At 46.2% G+C, this 15,295-nt stretch overlaps 1 long non-coding RNA gene across 1 annotated transcript; it reads left to right on the top strand.

Annotated features, from left to right (window-relative positions):
- LOC137097569 (uncharacterized) lies at positions 1–13,151 on the top strand. Its single transcript, XR_010910271.1, has 2 exons — positions 1–1,254; positions 12,492–13,151. It is a non-coding gene; the product is annotated as an uncharacterized lncRNA (long non-coding RNA).
- Positions 13,152–15,295: the final 2,144 nt, after the last annotated feature.

Raw genomic sequence — 15,295 nt, 5'->3', positions numbered from 1 at the left:
AAGAGCTAGGAGTCTTCAATATTCTTGGTTTCCATCTTTTTGAAAGCACTGTCCTTTTTTGTCAATGGACTCTGAGGGAATCTGAGCCAATAGAGATGCATGGGTTGTTTGGTTTGCCTACCCAACAGCACTCCAAAGTGTTGGCCTTGAAAAGATAGGGCAGGTGGGAGGATGTCAAGTGGCCAGTTGGCTCAGGTCCAACTTCCCAAAGGCCATGCCAATGTCTTGACTTAGGATGGAACCAACGTGTTTGTGTTTCGATGCCTGCCTGTGCCCCCTTTCTCCATTTGCCAAGGGTTTCTGCAAACCTGAGGGATGACGGGTAAGGAGGAGTTGCTTTTGCAGCGCACCGAGAAGGCTGAGGTTTCGTTTGGAAAGGTAACGGAGAATGTGGGCTGCGTGATTTCTATGCCGATGCCCCTCTTTCCAGAGGACGAAAACCATGCCAGCCCTCTTCTTCGGAGCCTGGAAGGTCTTGGCTGACCTCCATGCTTGAAGGAGAAAAGTCTGCTCAATGGGAGGAGGACGGTGGACCTTCCTGTTGGAAGCGTGGCATGCGCGACATCGATCAGCGTCCCTTTTTTTCCTCCCTTCCTCTCTTTCTCCTCCTCCTTTTTCTTCTTTTTTGGCACAAGCAGGGAAAAGCGAAGCCGGTCTGTTCCTCTCTGCCAAAACCCACCACGGTGCCAAGCCAGCCGGACCCCAGCGTTGGCTCCATATTCTGATATCGCCGGTGCCGCAATCTGGCCAAAGGGTTGGATATAGCTTTCATATTCTTTTCCTCACCTCTTTTCCTTTCTTTTATTTTTTGGAGTGGGGGGGGAGATGTGGCGAACAAAAATCAGCTGGCACAAGGAGATCTGCGTTTCTCCGGGTTTTATTTCCCTGCCAATTTCTCTGAGAAGCGGCTGCGGTGGCAACCCAAAGCGAAGAAGCCGGGGAAGCTGGGTCTCGGAGAAAAAGATGGACCCATGCCATCGACAGAGAGCAGCGTGCGGCTGCCAGGATGCCAGAAGGCAGCATGGGGCCAAGAGGAACATACGAGGCACAGGAGCTGGCAAGCCCCACTGCGAAGCAGGTGGCAGCTGAGTTGGCAGAGGTGCCATGGAGGATGGGCTGCCGAGATGCGGCAAGAAGAGAGAGGGAGAACAGCCAGGACGAACGAACAAATGAACAGAGCAAGGAAGCTGGAAAGGCATGGCAGGTAGCGAGCCGATGGTGAAACCTGGAGGAGGGACACACATGACAAGAAAGGTAAGGAACAATAACAAGGGCCATTTGTGTATCTGTTTTGTCTCTGTGTGTCCATCTCTGTGCAGTGTGCCTTTGTGTGTGGCCATGCCTTCTCCATCTGATCCATCGGTCTTAGTCCTGCAAATGACTTGACAACGTCACACCGAGCCATGGGATGCTTTTGGCCATCTTTGTAGTTGTGCCCACCAAAATGCCCCATTGGATGCTTTCTTCAGTTCCCCGCACTTCTTGGGCATCAGAAGGGTTTGTCGCAATCTGGGTTGGAAATGGTGTCTGCAGAAGAAATGACATTACGACAATGTGCCATCTAATTCAATGCTCTTGGCCATCTATGTATCCACCAAAATGACCCATTGGATGTTGAGTGCTTTCATGAATGTCTCTTACTTGGAAAGACTTTGTCCTAATCTCGATTGGATATTGCATCTGCAGAAGAAATAACATTATCACCATGTGCCATCTCATTCAATGTCTCTGGCAACCTTTGCATCCACCAGAATTACCCATTGGAGGTTGAGTGTTTTCTTCAATGCCCTTTATTTCCTGTACATCAGAAGGACTTTGTCGCAATGTGGACGTTATGACAGTGTGCTGTCTCATTTATGCTCTTGACCATCGTTGTATCCACCAAAATGACCCATTGGATATTGAATGTATTCTTCAATGTCTCTCACTTGGAAGGGCTTTGTCACATCTGGATATGGCATCTGCAGACCATGTGATGGTGTGCCATCTCATTCAATATCTTTGGCCATTGTTGTATCCACCAAAATGACCAGTTCTTCTCAATTGGAATGACTTTGTTCCAATCTGGGTTGCATTTGGTGCCTGCAGGAGAAATGGCATTACAATGGCATACCATCTCATTCAATGCCTTTGGCCAACTTTGTATCCACCAAAATGACCCATTGGATGTTAGGTGTTTTCTTCAATGCTTCTCACTTGGAAGGGCTTTTGTCACGATCTTGGTGAAAGGTTAGAGATGATGTTCCTTTTTTATTGGGGCCTCGGGATAGTTAAAGAACCCGTTCTCTATCTGAGTGAACAGAGACAAGGATGGAGATGGTTTGCATGGAATCCACTGTTCTTGATCCTGGAATGAGAATACTTTTTAAAGGCTGGGATCCTCCATTCTTTAGTTGCACAAGAAACCAACCCACCTACTATGCAAGGCGTAAGGTCAATGGCTCACGTTTATGAGGACAAATTAGGCTTAGACCAGTGTTTCTCAACCTTCCTCATGCCACGACCACTTAATACGATTCCTCATGTTGTGACGACCCCCAACCGTAAAATTCTTTTCATTGGTACTTTGTAACTGTAATGTTGTTGCTGTCATGAATTGTAAAGTAAATATCTGATATGCAGGAGGTATTTTCATTCACTTGACCAAATTGGGCACAAATACCTGATATGCCCAAATTTGAATACTGGTGGGGTTTATTTTGTCATTTGGGAGTTGTAGTTGCTGGGATTTATGGTTCACCTACAATCAAAGAGCATTCTGAACTCCACCAATGATGGAATTGAACCAATCTTGGCACACAGAACTCCCACAAGCAACAGAAAAGCCTGGAAGGGTTTGATGGGCATTGACCTTGAGTTTTGGAGTTGTAGTTCACCTACATCCAGAGAGCACTGTGAACCCAAACAAACATGGGTCTGGACCAAACTTGGCATGAATACTCAATATGTCCAAATGTGAACACTGGTGTAGTTTTGGGGAAATAGACCTTGACATTTGGGAGTTGTAATTGGTGGGATTTATAGTTCATCTATAATCAAAGAGCATTCTGAATTCCACCAATGATGGAATTGAACCAATCTTGGCACACAGAACTCCCATGACCAACAGAAAATATTGGAAGGATTTGGTGAGCATTGACCTTGAGTTTTGGAGTTGTAGCTCACTTACATCCAGAGAGCACTGTGGACTCAAATAGTGATGGATCTGGACCAAACAAAGGCCATTAGAAATATGTGTTTTATGATTGTCTTTGGCAACCCCTCTGACACTCCCCTTGCGACCTCCCCCGTGGTCCCGATTCCCAGATTGAGAAACACTGGTTTAGACAATGATTGCTGGGGAAGACGTAAATGCAACCAACCTACATCCCAGAAGGACCATCCGAAGGTCCAAGACTTTGCTTCCTGCCTTGAGCGGAAACACAAATTTGCATTCCGGTTGGTGTGAAATTTCAACTTTCCTAGATTTTGCTTCTGAAATTCAGCACTAATTATCTTTTATTAAAAAATAAAAGGAATGTTCGTAATCTAAGCCTTGTGCCTATCCACTGCTAGCCAAATTCAATGCTTGTTTTGTTCATAACGCCAACATTCTACTGGTGTTTTGTAGTTGGGAATGTTGAAAACTCTTTTAACATCAGGAATGTTGAGTCTGGAGAAGGGAAAGCAGAGAATTACAGGCCTACATTCTATTGTTGCTTATGACTAAAGTCACTGGATCCATGCAGTTTACCTCCATGTTGACTCACCATGCAAAACCAAGTCAATAGGTTGACTCGGGTTAGCAGTAGACAACATCATCCTAGCTATTTTTGTTTCCAATGGAAATGTGTCAGAAGAAGATCAGCAATACCAAGAGCATATACCAGTGTTTTTCAACCTTCCTAATGCCGCAACCCCTTAATACAGTTCCTCTTGTTGTGGTGACCCCCAAACACAACATTATTTTTGTTGCCACTTCATAACTGTGATTTTGCTACTGCTATGAATCTTCGTGTAAATATCTGATATGCAGGATGTATTCACTGAACTACATTTGGCACAAATACCCTATACGCCCAATTTTGAATACTGATGGGGTTGGTGGGGGAGACTGATTTTGTCACTTGGGAGTTGTAGCTGCTGGAATGTATAGTTCATCTTCAGACAAAGAGCATTCTGAACCCCACCAATGATGGAATTGAACCAAACTTGGCACACAGAATTCCCATGACCAAGAAGAGTTTGGTATTCATTGACTTTGAGTTTTGGAGTTGTAGTTCACCTACATCCAGAGAGCACTGTGGACTCAAACAATGATGAATCTGAACCAAACTTGGCACAAATACTCAATATACCCAAATGGGAACACTGGTGGAGTTTGAAAAAAATAGACCTTGACATTTGGGAGTTGGTGTTGCTAGGATTTATAGTTCACCTACAATCAAAGAGCATTCTGAACCCCACCAATGATAGAATTGGGCGAAACTTCCCACATAGAACCCCCATAACCAATAGAAAATACTGTGTTTTCTGATGGTCTTTGGCGACCGCTCTAACATCCCCCTCGCAACCCGAATAGGGCTCCCGACCCCCAGGTTGAGAAACGTTGGCATATACCCTCCAACTGACCCAATTATGTAAGGATATTCCTCATTAAATCTCTCATCATCCAATTTCTCCACACCTCTTTTCAAATGTCCCAGTTTCTCTGTCCTCCTTCCACTTTCCCCCTTTGCTCTCAGCTGACTCCCATTGCTCCAAGGTCAAAGTTCAAAGGTCAAAAGTAGTTTGCAGCAGCTTTACTCATGTTGCATCTACACTGTAGAATAAATGTAGTTTGACCCCACTTTAACTGCAATGGCTCAATGCCTTGGAATCCTGGGAGTGATAGTCTGGTGAGGCATCAGCGCTCTTTGGCAGATAAGGCCACGGCAGTTAAAGTAATCTCAAAACTGCATTAATTTTACAATGTAAATGTGCCTCAGAAGAAAAGGAGGGGAGGAGGGCAGAATTTTATTCTTTCCTGCCATCACAGGCAAATGCAAATTGCTGTAACCTCTGCTAACATATATGTTCTTCTTCATTAATAACTTTTCCTATTCCGATATTGCTTGGCTACACATGCCCTGGCTTTCATCTGTGAAATGTCAGAAGGCATGCACTGTTTACCCTACATGTTGTAATCGTTTGTCCTGCCTTGGTCTTGCCCTATTATTGGACACATGCTAGGAAAAAGGAGACGAAGCTGACATTTTCAATTGCTCCATCAAAAGGAGGAGGGAGATGCAAAGCCACTTTGGGTCTTGATTAAGAGAGGAAAACAGGGTGGTAGTAGTAGTTTTAGTGGTATTTTTTATTATTTATTTTATTTACCATATTTATATACCGCCTTTCTCAGCCCAAAGGCGACTCAGTAGTAGTAGTAGTAGTAGTAGTAGTAGTGGTGGTAGGGGAAAAAAGATGAAGGGCTTTGGAACACCTTTGTGAGATGGAAAAGCAATGCAGGTGTTTAAAGGCCATCGAAAGTTTCTGGTCCCTTCCTTCCTTCTCCTGTTCTCTCTCTCTCTCTTTCTCCCTCCCTTCCTCCCTCTCTCCCTCCCTCCCTCCCTCTCTCCCTCCCTCTCCCCCTCTCTCTCTTTTCCTCTTCCCCTCTCCTCCCTCCCTCACTTCCATCTCTCTTTCTCCCTTCCTCTCTCTCTTTTCCTCTTCCCTTCCTTCTTTTCCCTTCCATCTCCCTTTATCTCTTTCTCTCTTCCTTCCTTCCTTACCCTTTCTCTCTCTTTCTTCCTCTTTCTTCCTCTTTCCTTCTTTTCTTCCTTCCATCTCTTTCTCTCTTCCTTCCTTCCTCTTTGTTTCTCTTCCTCTCGCTTTTCCTCCTTCCCTCCCTTCCATCTCCCTTTTCTCTCTCTCTCTTCCTTCCTTCCTTCCACCCATCCTTCCTCTTTCTCTTTCTCACTCCCTTACTCTCTCTCTCTCTTCCTCATTCCTTCCTTCTTTTTTCCCTTCCATCTCCTTTTCTCTCTCCCTCCCTCCCTCCCTCCCTCCCTCCCTCCCTTCCTCTCTCTTTTACATCTTTCCTCCCTTCTATCTCCCTTTCTCTCTTTCTCCTTCTCTTTTTCTTCCTTCCTCTTTCTTTCTTTCTTTCTCTCTCCCTCCCCCCTCTCTTCCTCTTTCCTTCCTTTTCCCTCCTTTCTATCTCCGTTTCTCTCTTTTCCTTCCTTCTCTTCTCTCTTCCTCTCTCTTTTTCTTCCCTCCCTTCCATCTCTCTTCTTTCCTTCCCTCCTTCTCTCTCTCTCCCTCCCCCTCCCTTCTTCTCTCTATATTCTCCTCTTTCCTTCTTTTCTCCCTTCCATCTACCTTTCTCTATCCCTTCTTTTCCTCCCTCCCTCCCTCCCTCTTTCTTTCTTTCTTTCTCTCCCTCCCTCCCTTATTCTCTCTCTTCCTCTTTCCTTCTTTCTTTTCCCCTTCCATCTCCCTTTCTCCCTTCCTTCCTTCCTTCCTTTCTTCTCTCTTTTCATCCTTCTTCCTTCATTCCTTCCTTCCTCTTTCTTTCTCCCTCCCTTCCTCTCTCTTTCTCTCTCTCTCTTCCTTCCTTCCTTTCTCTTCCTCTCCCTTTTCCTACCTCCTTCTCTTCCATCTCCCTTCCTTCTTTCCTTCCTTCTTTCTTCTTTCTCTCTCCCTTCCTTCTTCTCTCTATATTTTCCTTTTTCTTTCTTTTCTCCCTTCCATCTCCTACTTTCTCTCTCCCCCCCTTCCTTCCTTCCTTCCTTCCTTAATTCCTTCCCTCCTTCCTCTTTCCCTCTCTCCCTCCCTTACATTCTCTCTCTTCCTCTTTCCTTCCTTCTTTTCTCCCTTCCATCTCCCCTTCTCTCTTTCTCTCTTCCTCTCTTCTCCTTCCTTCTTCCCTTCCATCTCCCCCCTCTCTCTCCCTCTTTCCCCCTTCCTTCCTTTTTTCCTCTCTTCCTTCCTTCCTTCCTTCCTTCCTTCCTTCCTTCCTTCCTCTCTCCCTCTCATGCTCTCTCCCCCATTCCTTCCCATATTTCACAGCTCCTGCTTCCTGCCTAGTGCCGGAGGGTCTCCAGAGACCCCGGCCAGATGTTCTCGGCAACAGCACACATTGCTTCTCTAATGAAATATTCATCGAGCCTCGCTGCCTCTTTGACATGGGAGCCTTCTGCAGATTCCCAAATGGTGGAAACCAGCCCTGCGCCGAGGAAGACTGCATTCCGATAAAGGCAGGCACACAATGGCAACTGGCTCTCCAGAGCCATGTCTCTCCTTTCCTGACCTTGGAGTCAGGCAGGCCATGCATTTCACAGGTTTTCTTAAGCAGAGGATCCCCAGAAGTGGTTCGGGCTGTTCCTTCTTTGGAAATATTGGAGGCAATGCTTCTCTTCGTAGGGAAGACTAGAGCAGGCGTGGGCAAACTTGGGCCCTCTGGGTGTTTTGGACTTCAACTCCCACCATTCCTAACAGCCTCAGGCCCTTTCCTTTCCGCTTAAGCGGCTGAGGGGAAAAAGGAAGGGGCCTGAGGCTGTTAGGAATGGTGGGAGTTGAAGTCCAAAACACCCAGAGGGCCCAAGTCCACCCGTGTCTACTTTAGAACATTTAAGCTCCTGAGGAATTGTGTGTAAACATGCCTTCAAATCACTTGAAGCCTTATGGTGACTCAATTCCATAAGGTTTTCTTGGGCCAGGTATCATCAAAGGTAGGGTTTGCCATTTGTGTTATTTACATATAGCCTAAAGCAGCTGATATTCCATCCAGTTAGTGACCTGGCCTGGTCCTGCTTAGCTTCCAACATTGATGGGATCTGGTGCCTTAGCTCTATTCTGGAGACGATGGGCAGCCCGAAGGTCCAAATGCCTACGAAACAGGGAACCCTTGAATTGTGACAGTGTGTGGCTTGGGTCCCAGCGGCTCCTTCTCTTTCCAAACAGATAGGATTGCATAGAGCAGCGTTTCTCAACTTGGGGGTCAAGACCACGGAGGTGGAGGTATCACAAGGGGGGTGTCAGAGGGGTCACCAAAGTCCATCAGAAAGCACATATTTATGATGCTCTTGGGAATCCTTTTGGTAGAGAAGGCTGAAGATCTCTCTGCCTGTCCTTCTCTTCCTTTTTGGTGTTGGTGAACTACAACTCCCAAAATGCAAAAACATCACCTCCAACCCCACCAGTATTCAATGTTGGACATGTAGGTAGTGTGCCAAGTTTGATGCATATCCATTGAGTGCTGGATTCAGTGTGATCTTTGATTGTAGGTGAATTATAAATCCCAACTACAACTCCCAAATGTCAAGGTCTGTTTTCCCCAAACTCCACCAGTGTTCACATTTGGACATATTGAGTATTTGTGCCAAGTTTGGTCCAGATCCATCATTGTTTGAGTCCACAGAGATGAACTACAAATCCCAAACTCAAGGTCAATTCCCACCAAATATTTTCTATTGATCATGGGAGTTCTGTGTGAGACGTTTGACACAATTCTATCACTGATGGGGTTCAGAATACTCACAGACCAGAAATCCCAGCAACAACTCCCAAATGTCAAGGTCTATTTTCCCCAAAGTGTTCTCATTTGAGCGTATTGAGTATCCATGCCATGTTTGGTCCAGATCCATCATTGTTTGAGTCCACAGAGCCAGGCCCGTAGCCAGGATTTCGATTCGGGGGGGGGGGGGGGTCTTTGTTTTGGGAGGGGGGTCTGAGTCCGAGTGAAAGAGGGTCTACCCTAGCAAACCTTTTGTATCGTTACCCCAATACCCCCATATATATGGGATATATTGAGCAGGGTGATCAGATCATGATATGAATAAACATAACAGTTTAAATAATGCACCAGTAAGGCTTTTTCGTGAACCACCATGAGAATTTCAGGGGGGGGGGGGAGCTGAAGCCCCCCAAGCCCCTCCCCCCCCCCTCCGGCTACATGCCTGTACAGAGCTATCTGGATGTAGGTGAACTACAGCTCCACAGCTCAAGGTCAATGCCCATCAAACCCTTCCAGTATTTTGTGTTGGTCATGGGAGTTCTCTGTGACAAGTTTGGTTCAATTCCATTGTTGGTGGAGTTCAGAATGCTCTTTGATGGTAGGTGAACTATAAATCCCAGCAGCTACAACTCTCAAATGACAAAATCAATCTCCCCAAACCCACCAGTATTCAAATTTGGGCATATCAGGTATTTGTGCCAAATTTGGTCCAGTGAATGAAAATACATCCTGCATATCAGATATTTACGTTACGATTCATAACAGTAGCAAGATTACAGTAGTGAAGTAGCAATGAAAATAATGTTATGGTTGGGGGTCACCACCACATGAGAATCTGTATTAAAGGGTTGTGGCATTAGGAAGGTTGACAAACGCTGATATATAGAGAGAGAATGGCTTCAGCATACTTGTGATCTCCAAAAAAAAAAAAAGTATTTATGTTGGAGAAGCCGTGGTTTGCTTCCCTTTCTTCCGCAGGAGAGACTTGAGGAAGGGACAAAAGGTGCCAAGGCGATGGGTTTCAAGGCCAGGCTTGCAATTTATGCCCTCCCAACATCCCTGGCTCCCCGCCTTCCCCAAGTTGGCCGGCTGGTAATAAGCTATGCATGTCGTGTAGGAATGAAAGCATGTTCTGGAGAACAAATGATGTTAATTTGCTGAGAGGCTCCGAAGCTGCGTATTAGCGCCATGCCTTCAGGGAGGGAAGGAGGGAAGGAAGGAAGGGGGAGCAGCAGCTGTGCTGGAATTAATGGCAGCGCATCAAATGAGCTCCCCCATGCATCGCCTTCTTCCTCTTCCTCTTCTTCATCAAGGGGAGGAACACCAGCAGAAAGAACGAGGAAGAGATGCCCGGGCAACATCCGTCGCTGAAAGGCATCCGCACTTCTTGTTTTCAAACAGTCTGACCCCTTTGAGCCTTGTTGTTTCCATTGGCAGAGTTGCATTATGCCACTGCAATGCTGAATAGCAATATCAATGGGTTAAGGGTCAATGCATGTGGCCCACAGCCCCTTGCGTAGCTGCATTGTTCAATGTGTAAAGGGTCAATGGTCAATGTACATGGCTCACAAATGATCAATGGTTAATGTGTGTGGCTCACAAACATCACTGGTCAATGTGCATGTCCCACAGCCCCTTATGTAGTTTACTTACTTAGGTGATCCCTCGTAGTCTGAGGATGATGGTCCTCCAAATGTAGTATCCTGGCGGTGGGTCCGTAGGTGACTATGAAATCCTATTCTTGATCTGAATCTTCTTCCACAGTGAGGGCATCAGTTTCCAGATGGCAGGCAGTCCCGGTCACGGTTGGCTTGACATGCCTTCCTCTTGGCACGTTTCTCTCTTTCACCCTCCTTTCGTGCCTCTTCAAATTCTGCAGCACTGCTGGTCACAGCTGACCTCCAACTGGAGCACTCAAGGGCCGCGCTTCCCAGTTCTCAGTGTCTATGCCAGAGTTTTTAAGGTTGGCTTTGAGCCCATCTTTAAATCTCTTTTCCTGTCCACCAACATTCTGTTTTCCGTTCTTGAGTTTGGAATAGAGCAACTGCTTTGGGAGACGGTGGTTGGGCATCCAGACAACATGGTCAGTCCAGCGGAGTTGATAGCAGAGGACTATCGCTTCAATGCTGGTGATCTTTGCTTCTTCCAGCATGTTGACATTAGTCCGCTTGTCTTCCCAAGAGATTTGCAGGATTTTTTGGAGGCAGCGCTGATGGAATCGTAGTTGCAATGCTTAATGTGCAAAGAGTCAATTGTCAGTGTGCATAGCTCACAAACATCAATGGTCAGTGCATATGGCCCACAGCAGCTTGTATAGCTTTAGTGTTCAATACGTAAAGGGGCAATGTGCATGGCCCACAAACAATCAATTGTCAATGTGCATGGCCCATAGCCCCTTGTGTAGCTGCAGTGTTAAATGCACAGAAGGTGAATGCTCAGTGTGAATGGTCAGCGTGGGCCCCCAGCCCCTTGTGTAGTTGCAATGCTCAATGCGCAAAGGGTCAATTGTCAGTATGCATGACTCACAAACAATCCATGGTCAATATGCATGGCCCACAGCCCCTTGTGTAGCTGCAGTGTTCAATGCTGAAAGGGTGAAATGTCAGTGTGCATGGTTCACAAACAATGGTCAATGTGCATGTCCCACAGCCCCTTGTGTACTGCAGTGTTCAATGTGCAAAGGGCGAATGGTCAGTGTGTATGGCTCACAAATTATCAATGGTCAATGTGCATGTCCCACAGCCCCTTGTGCAGCTGCAGTGTTCAATGGGCAAAGGGTGAATGGTCAGTGTGCATGGCTCACAAACATCAATGGTCAGTGCACATGGCCCACAACTCCTTGTGTAGCTGCAGTGTTCAGTGCGCAAAAGGTGAATGGTCAGTGTGCATGGCTCACAAACATCAATGCTCAATGTGCATGTCTTACAGTCCCTTTTGTAGCTGCAATGTTAAATGCACAAACGGTCAATTGTCAGTGTGCATAACTCACAAACACCAGTGGTCAGTGTGCTAGGCCCACAGCTCCTTGTGTAGCTGCAGTGTTCATGAAGGTTCAATAGTCAATGTACATGCCTCATGAAAGATCAATGGTGAATGTGCATGAGTAATGAAGGATCAATGGTCAATGTGCATGGCTCATGAAGGTTCAGTAGTCAATGCACATGGCTCATGAAGGATCAGTGATCAATGTGCATGGCTCATGAAGGTTCAGTAGTCAATACACGTGGCTCATGAAGGATCAGTGATCAATGTACATGGCTCATGAAGGATCAATGGTCAATGTGCATGGCTCATGAAGGTTCAGTGGTCAATGCACATGGCTCATGAAGGATCAATGGTCAATGTACATAGTTCATGAAGGATCAATGGTCAATGTACATGGCTTGTAAAAGATCAATGGTCAGTGCATATGACTCATGAAGGATCAATGGTCAAGTGCAATGCCCATGGGGGATCAATGGTCAATGTACATGGCACATAAAAGTTCAATGGTGAATGCACATGGCTCACAACCCTTTGTCCAGTGTACTGTGCACAAAAGATCAAAAGTCAATGTACATGGAGCATGACAGATCGGCAGTCAATATACATGACTCACAAAGGATCAAGGACCAATGTGCATGGTTCACAAAGGGCCAATGGTTAGCGGGCATGACACATGCCCCCTTATCTAGTTACAGTGTTCAGTGCATGAAGAGTCAATGGGGATGACTCACAAGCCCTTGGGTAGTTGTTCAGTGCGCATAGGTAACACATATAGAAACATTGTGCATTCATATGCTACCCTGCATGTACAATTGCATACAAAGCAGTCCTCATGTGCAGTTCCACATGCAATACTGTTGGTTGAATATGACCTACAAAAACCCTAAAAAGCACCATTTGATGTAGAATTCCTTTGCAATTTATTCAATGTGCCTGATGTTTCCTTACTGGGGGAGGCCATGCATTTGCAAACCAATATTGTGTTTAGAATGATTGCATCTAAATGCCATTCTTTTTGTGTCTCTCGCAGGTATCCCTCCGTTGTTGGATCTTAGAGGGCCAAAAAGTCTCTCAACTTCATTGCTTGCTTCTTCTTAACTGTTCCCAAAGTTGGAAAGATCATGCTGAAGCCTCCTCCATTTCTCTTGTATCCCAAAGCACATCAGGAGGAAAACCCAGCCAAGAATCTGGAATCCTTGATGGGAAGGAAGATGCCACACACGAAGTTTGGATGATTTCCAAAGAAGGAAGGATTATATGGTTGGGATCTATACGATGAGCACCACAATGCTTGATGGAGTTGCAAAAAGGGGGCAAGAAATGCCCAAATATTATGGAATTACAAAATACCATAAAATACATGAATCTGGCTCATTTTGAAAGCTAAGCAGAGTCAGGCTTGGCTGGGACTTGGATGGGAGGACATCAATGCTGTCGGCTTTGTTTCAGAGGACGGAAATAGCAAAGCCACTTCTGACTATTCCTTGCTTAAGAAATCAAAATATATCTAAATGGCCACAGGTCCTCCAGCTAAAAAGGCCAATGCGATTCTAGACTGCATGGAGAGGAGTATGTTGTTTAGACTGAAGGAAGTCGTTGTCCACTGTATTTTGCTTTGGTGAGATCTCATCTGGAATAACTTTGTGACCACTACCTGGGAAATGGATCTTAATAAAACATTAGGAAGAGCTTCCTGATTTAGGATCTGTTCAATATGCTGACTAAGAGTCTGGTGGAGTCTCCTTCTCTGGATGGCCACCTGTCAGGAGGACTTCGATGGTGTCTTCCTGTCTGGTAGAACTGGAGTTGGACTGGAAGGCCCTCTTTGTAATTTCTTCCAGCTCTAGAATTCTGTGATTCTACTACAAGCAAAACATGAGCCAAAAGTGTGGTGCAGCAGCTAAAAAAGCCAATACAAAAGGGGGTTGGACTGGATGGCCTTTGGGTCCCTTCCAACACATTCTGGCAGTGTCACAGATCAGAATGTCTGCACACAAAAACAAGTATGCACATGTGCATTCCATGCTTATGGGCACAGCATGGCTCCATGTGCCATGCCCTTCACAGACCAGAATGTCTGGCACACACAAGCAGGTGTGCATATGTGTGTGTGTATGTGTGTATACGCACATGCACACAGTGTATTCCATACTTATGTTATGGGCGCAGCATGGCTCCATGCGCCAGTCCCGTCACAGACCAGAATGTCTGCACACACAAGCAAGTGTGTATATATGTGTGTGTATATGTTTGTATACACACACACACACATACACACAGTGTATTCCATGCTTATGGGGACAGCATGGCTCCATGTGTCAAGCCCGTCACAGACCAGAATGTCTGCACACACAAGCAGGTGTGCATACATGTATGTATATGTGTGTATACACAAATACACACACAGTGTATTCAATGCTAATGGGCACAGCATGGATCCATGTACCAGGCCTGTCACAGACCAGAATATCTGCACACACAAGCAAGTGTACATACGTGTGTGTACGTGTGTATATATATGTGTGTGTGTGTATTCCATGCTTATGATTGCTGCATGGCTCCATGCGCCAGGCCTGTGCCAGATGCTCAGGCAAGCACTATGCTGGAATGCAAATTTCCTGGGCTCCCAACCAGTTTCAGCCGCCTCTCAGTGCCACATTGTATGTGTATATGCAGGCCCGTAGCCAGGATTTCGTTTCGGGGGGGGGCTAAATTTTTTTTCAGGGAGGGTTTCGGGGGGGGCTGAGTTTCGGGGGGGGCTGAGTCTGAGTGAAAGAGGGTCTAGCCAGCAAACCTTTTGTATCATTACCCCAATACCCCCATGCATATGGGATATATTGAGTATGGTGATCAGATCATGATATGAATAAACATAACAGTTTAAATAATGCACCAATAAGGCCTTTTCGCGAACCACCATGAAAATTTCGGGGGGGGGGGCTGAAGCCCCCCGAGCCCCCCCCCCCTGGCTACATGCCTGTGTATATGTGTGTATACACGCACATGCATACAGTGTATTCCATGCTTATGGGTGCAGAATGGCTCCATGCGCCAGGCTCGCCACAGACCAGAATGTCTGCACACACAAGCAAGTGTGCATACGTGTGTGTATATATGTATGTGTGTATATATGTGTGTGTGTGTATACACACACAAATAGAGTGTATTCCATGCTTATGGGCGCCGCATGGCTCCATGCGCCAGGCCCGTGCCAGATGCGCAGGCAAGCACCATGCTGGAATGCAAATTTCCTGGGCTCCCAATCAGTTTCAGCCGCCTCTCAGTGCCACATTAACGAAGAAGCCTGCTCGTTTGAGTGCATAATTAGCCCCAGCCTTCTCCCTCGCTAATTTTGAAGCAGGAGAAGAGAGTGGGGAGGGAGGAGGGGGGAAGGTGGAAGGGCCTTGGAATTTGCATATTAATTTAGCAGAGGGAAGGGGGAAAATTGTTTACCACTTGCTTCTCGGTGTTGATCACAGAGGACTTAACTCTTTCGCGGGTGCCATCTGGAAGCAAGAGCGCAGGGCGATGCCAGTGCAAAATTCACAGAATTATAGAATTGGAGGAAACCCTAAGATCCATTCAATCCAACCCCAATTTGACACAATGCGAGGCCTCCCAAAAGATGGCCATCCCGCCTCTGCTTAAAGAAGGATATACCATTGGACTCCCAGGCAGCACATTCTACGCCCAATATCAAATTGCCATTATAAGTGGGGAACAAGACTCCAGGGAGGCTGGAGATTTCTAGTCTTCAAAGCAGGGAGGAAAAGTGACTTATAAATAAAATCACCAGCCGATCATTTGGCAGTGTGGCTTATACTGGAGCAGAGT

This window comes from Anolis sagrei, chromosome 8 (assembly GCF_037176765.1).
Source record: "Anolis sagrei isolate rAnoSag1 chromosome 8, rAnoSag1.mat, whole genome shotgun sequence".
Taxonomy (NCBI): Eukaryota; Metazoa; Chordata; class Lepidosauria; order Squamata; family Dactyloidae; genus Anolis; species Anolis sagrei.
The sequence above is the reverse complement of the archived record's forward strand: the minus strand, read 5'-3'. Positions and strand labels throughout refer to the sequence as shown.